The sequence below is a fragment of the Pungitius pungitius genome, chromosome 14 (assembly GCF_949316345.1).
Source record: "Pungitius pungitius chromosome 14, fPunPun2.1, whole genome shotgun sequence".
In the NCBI taxonomy this organism is placed as follows: domain Eukaryota; kingdom Metazoa; phylum Chordata; class Actinopteri; order Perciformes; family Gasterosteidae; genus Pungitius; species Pungitius pungitius.
The window spans coordinates 5,210,060-5,215,813 of NC_084913.1; the positions used below are offsets into that span (position 1 = coordinate 5,210,060).

Here is a 5,754-nt window from a genome sequence, read left to right on the forward strand (position 1 = left end):
AAGCTCATATTTCTTTCGGAAAGACCAGACGTTTGATTTAAAATAACTTTTTCCCTTCTTTCACCCAGCGGTTCACACCGTTTGCTCAGTCCCGTCGCCTCTCCGGTAGGAAACACAACAGGGCAGAAATGTTAAGACCAAGCGCCCTGTACACTCCAGAGCTCCTCCAATTCACAATGCAGCGTTGTTATTTAGGAATATGGTAATATTCACCAGGGGTGCGGAAAGCGAGCACTTTGTTGGAAAACAACCCATCTCCTCTACTTTGCTTCACATCTCTCTTTGAAGAGCTAAAAACACCCATTCACTCACCTGAAAACTAAGGGCTCTGTGAGCAAATGCTAAACCTCTCTGAGGGCATGTATTTGTGAAGAAGAAGAAAAAAATTGCTAAGCCTTCTCCATTGATGGGACCGGCTATCATCATGTATGAGTCTCAACCGGCACAAGTGAGCTCTTAGGTTTAATCAAACTTTTTTTTTTCTCTCTCTCTCTCTCTTTTAAAGTGCATCTTCCACGAAATTCGGCCCAGGCTCTCTATGCCGTTTGTGTGTGGAGAAGCTCTCCCTCTCGCCGTGCTCCTCGAGAGGTCGATACATTAAAACTTGAACTGATTGATTTCAGAATGCCGTGACATCAGTGTCCTTACGCAGCCGCTAACTACATCTGAAGTATCTTAGTCATCAGGCTTTAGGCCAGGGATTGATAATAGCTTGACCGGCAGGGCCTATCTTACCCATCCTTTTTTCCAGGAGACCTTGCATTTAGCACCCAGAGCACTTGTGGCAAATCTCAAACAGCACAAGGGTGTTCACAGAGCGGCTGAGTGGAGAGCTTTTTCTCACTCGTCTGCGCCTCATGAATAAATTCCAACTCTAACTAACTACTTTGCCTTAATGTGGAATTTCAAACGAGGTATGAGGCCAATTTATTTATTTGTATTCTTTGCGTCTTAGCGATACTCTTGAACACGGCGATGGCAGTGGGGATAATCTCTGTCTTTCATCAGCAAAGTGGCCCCGCACAAAACCCATCAGTAATGGATTCGCTATTGATTGACGGTCGCGCCTGCTCTACTAGGCAACACCATGATTACCCTGCTTAGATTCCACACTGCCACAATAAAAGGTATTGTCTTGATTTAAGGTATCCACCCACCTCAAGGTGTCATAATAGCACCGTTGCTGTCCCCCCCCCCCGCCGCATATTGCTTTCTTCCTTGACAATTACTGTCATCATTTTTACACTGATCAGATATCGCCATGCTGTTTGACACAGGAGAGGGCTGGAAACGTTGCCACTGCACGTGTGTAGACGGACGGTGAAGAGACCGAGACACCTTTGTGAAAACGGCCATGAAATCGAACGGAATACTGAGTTACTAGACAAAGTGGAAGAGAAAAAACAAGTTCCCTGTATAGCCTCTTATAATAGCCTCTTATTTGGTGCCATTGTGTGTTACACTGTGGCTTTTTTTTTTTAAATGTTCACCCAGATGATATCTTTTTCATTAATATGACATATTGGCGAACATCGTTTATAGTTTCTCTACAGTATCCAACATACTTCTTTGGCCTCGTTGATTACAGATTTGAAATCGGCACATTTAAATCAGTGTGTTTGTGTTGATGACGGATTGATAAAATGACATGCCTCAGTCGTTTTCTTTGTTAGCCCCCTTTTCCAATTGGTGATGCTGTTGGCACCTAAACGCGCTGCGGGCAGGGGGGGACTTCGCAACCGATATCTGTTATTATCTGACTGACACTTCCGCGGCCTCATTTCACACCGTCGCGGCTAGTTCCCCAGTGTCGACACGGGTGGATCTATGTGGCTAACATGATGTGTTTAGTATAGCTCGGCCTCGTGGGAGCTGCCCGGGTCTCCAATCGCTGCGAATTGCCGTGACCTTGGTTATCAATCATTGCATCAGGGGTATCTAATGTAAACGCAAACCGCGGCGTGGACAACATGCCACATCTGCTCTTTGGACGGCGCCGCTTCTTGGTTACCAAGCGATTTATTAGAGAGCCTTGTGTGAAGAATAATAGGTTGTGCAGTAAAAAAAACAAAAAAAAAAACAGCAGCTCTTCCTTATAGGCGTAAACAAATTATCTCTTAAACAGGCTGTTGTAACATTGTCACTCTCAAACATTGTGCAATGGATACGTTCGTGACCCCCCCCCCCCCCCCCCCCCCCCATTTTTTTTTTAAAATCCCAAAGATAGAAAAGTAGCTGCGGTGGGATAAAAGCACCGTCCGCATGGAGCTGTGTTTGCGCTCAGGACCAATTTATTGCCGATGAACATATGGCCAATATTTTGTCTCACGTCATAGAGAGGGGAAAACAAACAGCGCGCAATGTTAGCCAGTCAGCAAGAGCCGCGCCACTTGGCCAGCTATGCAAACGCTCTTGGACAATATGAGAAGAGAAGCACTTGCTTTCTGGGTATATAAACCACATCAGGCTTATCTCTCCACGCACTCCTGACTCCCATTTGGAGATATTTCATTAACTCCGCGCGCTGTCTTAACGCTGGCAAACACATTCAGGCCCCCTCCAGTCTAGGTAAGCGCAATGGATGCTGCACTCTTTTTCAATACAGTCCTTTAATTTTACGTCTGCTTTTCCAGCCGAATAGACTTTGCATATATTTCTTTTGTTGCTTTTTATGTGCACCGGTGCACATTTAAGTTGTTAAGTGGCGACAACCTTGGTCGTTTTAACTGATGTTTAATGCGTTTTCAGTGTTGGTCTGTTAGTTTTTTTGTTGTTGTTGTGCTTTTCTTTAGCCTACTGGTCATTACGCACTTTGATACGGCCCACATAGGATCATGTCCTGCACCTTCAGGCCCAAACTCAACCAGGAGACGGAATGTCCGTATTGTTGGGAAAGAATAGTGAACTCTATTGAACAGGGAAAGGATTCTAAAGAACATCTGCATAGCACGCAACAAAATATCACACATTGACCATCCACATGTTTCACCAACGGTGCGCTCACGAGGTCACACCCTAAATTTGAGGAGGAACATCTGTGCATTTGAATGCAGGAGGGACATGGATGGGCACGTTTCGCCTGCGGGGGAAGCATCAAACGTCCGTTAATATCATAACGCGTCTGATCACACCGCGTATGTTCGTATTGGTCCAAATAAGTTGTTCTAATTGGGGCGAGCCAACAAGCACCCCCTGCTGTTTCCCCAACGCGCCGGTAGAGACCGCTAGAGCTCTACAGATGTGAACAGCTGTTAATGTTATTACTGCACTCTCGCACAGGCTGCCTAACAAGGAGGACAAGTTGTCTGTACTTGTGTCAGTGGATCAGGTTCCTCCTGGAGAGGATGATTTATTCATGTGTTTGTGTATTCATGCGAATGTTCTACACGGTGACAAATATCAGTTGTCCCCTTTTTTTTTAATTCATCCGAAAAAGTCGATGGCTCAAACCATTTCTCTCTCCTTCCCGCCAATGTCAGCGCGATGCTGAAATAGGAAGTGATTAAAAAATAATAAACCCCTTTTTAGCAATTCGTCTTACACAGAAAAAAAAAGATTAAGGCGAATGGCACAGCGTGGCATGAAATTCACCGTTACAAATAAACTGGTGGTTTAACAAATGAAGGCATCTCCTCGGGCCATGGGCGCACTGCTATAATCTTGCCGTGACATGTTTAATCATTAGAGGAAAGGAGACGAATAAAGACTTTTGCCCGGGAGGGAGAGGTGGCTGGATTTCTGTAAAAAGAAGTAGAAAAAAAAGAAAAAAAACTGGCTCCAAAATGATTTCTACCCTGAAGCCAAAGTCTCCTCGGGCCACGGCTTAGCCCCCAATAATAAATAAACCGGACCCGCGTTACCTGCATATCATACATACAGGCTTTTAATCATAGAGGGAGGAAATCGGCGTTGTCACTCTGTGCATTTATCAGGGGGCACCCTGAGGCAGAAAGGGGTTACCTTTATCAAAGACTAACTCCCCGCCTGAGGCGCCCCAAACGCGCTGAAATTCAGCGATTAAAAAGGGGAATGATCAACGTTATTATGGATCCTCCCGCGGCATTCTTATTTGTGCATTCAATCGAGAGATTTATTTAATCAAGAATATAAAAAGCTCTTTCTTCACTTATTTGGGAACAATCGTGGGCATGAATTTTTAGGAGGGAATTATAATTAATCAGACGGGCCCCGTTTTTTGGGGTTCATCCGAAAAATTAATTGTTTTTGGATGAGTCCATTCTGCTGTACGTTTGATTACAAAGCTGGGATCAGGACAAAAAAAAATGTAACGAGCTTTAATAATGAGCCAGTCAGCTCTGTTGCTCATAATATCAAAATGGGCTCACTGGTGATAGCATAATTATAGCAGCAATGATCACATGAAAAGGTTAGTCTTACGCATGCTATGCACATCCAGTTTTATGGAAGAAGTCAGATGAGAAATTCCATTGTAATGTATGTTTTTTTTTTTGGAGTCAGATCTGAAGATCGAGTGTCAGCTGAACTCAAATAATCGGGTGATGGGAAGCCCCCAGCCCCGCATTGTCCTTCTAAATCCTGATGCATCTGCAGCTCAGAGGCCCTTCTTTACTCCATCTTCTGTCTGGTTGAACACCCCCAACGTGCACACACAATGCGCAGCAGACACACGGTCCTAGCTGAGGATCGAGGATGATTTACCCACGCAGAAGGAGAAGCAGTGGGAACATATTTGCAACAGTTTTAGTTAGTTGGTAATATACGACCTAACAATTACAAAAACATTACCAATGCAACTTGTAGGGGACAATGAATAATATAATGGAAAACGACACAACATCTATAATGATAAAAAATAGTATAAGAATTATTATTAGTATTAATTACTAAAATAATAATAATAAAGACAATGTTTCTCCTGTAAAAAAAAAAAATGTTTGCCGTTCATTTTAAACTGAATTTGGAATAAGTCGAGATAATACAGCCAGAATACATCCTGAGCAGATTTACAGCACTGTGAACATTGTCCGGTGTTGGTCCCGTTAACTCGTCCCGCTCTGGAACGAGACGTGGCCTCTGTCAGAGGGAAAAGGCAAGCGGCCTGTTTGAACTACCTGTGAAAGTAAACAGGTAAACACAGAGCGATAGGCTCTCCAAGTGGAGTACGTCCACTTAGCCTGTGCACATTTACCTCTTCTTGCCGAAACCCTCGGCTCAATTGATCAAATACTGCATCCCCAGCAACTGACCACAGTCTGCAGCCCAGCGCGCTCCCACGCGCCGTCCCCAAACCCCACTGTGACTTCCCCCTTGTCACTGTGCCACACGCAGCCACAGCAGAGGGGAATGACTCGGGTGATAAGCCCGCGTGCTCTAACACACGCGCCCTGATTCAGCTCTACACACTTTTAGCGAGGTGCTAAAACAAGCCTTGGTGAAATAATGTCCTGCGTGGGCCACGTGAGTTCCCTGGTGAGATGTGGATAGAGGGTACGGTCTGGGCCATTCCTCCGTGGCGCGTAAAGCTCCCCGTGACTCCGCTGCGGGCTGGACGTCCCCTTCACATGTCGGATTTAGCTGAGAAGCATTGCTTGGTGGATCAGGTCAGTAACCTCTCTCTCCCGCGTGGAGGCTGCGGCGCCGCTGCAGTGCGTCCACATGCCCGTTCAGTTCAATGGAGCCTTTGTGGGATGTTGAGACTTGCGTGATTAATTCTGCCAGTCTGGTGAAATATTTACATCGTGGCCTGCATTGGCAGGTGGACCGTGGCTCAGA

The 5,754-nt window shown here is 45.3% G+C and overlaps 1 protein-coding gene across 2 annotated transcripts in view; it reads left to right on the plus strand.

The window, feature by feature from the left end:
* Nucleotides 1-2,431: 2,431 nt before the first annotated feature.
* Nucleotides 2,432-5,754, plus strand: part of nkx2.2a (NK2 homeobox 2a) — a 7,413-nt gene continuing 4,090 nt past the window's right edge. Inside the window, exon 1 of one of the 2 annotated variants that reach the window (XM_037487447.2) lies at nt 2,432-2,568. The gene's annotated coding sequence lies outside the window, so the exon portion shown is untranslated. Of the gene's footprint in view, nt 2,569-5,446; nt 5,583-5,754 lie in introns of those variants that run through there. The other variant, XM_037487445.2, reaches the window with a different exon arrangement.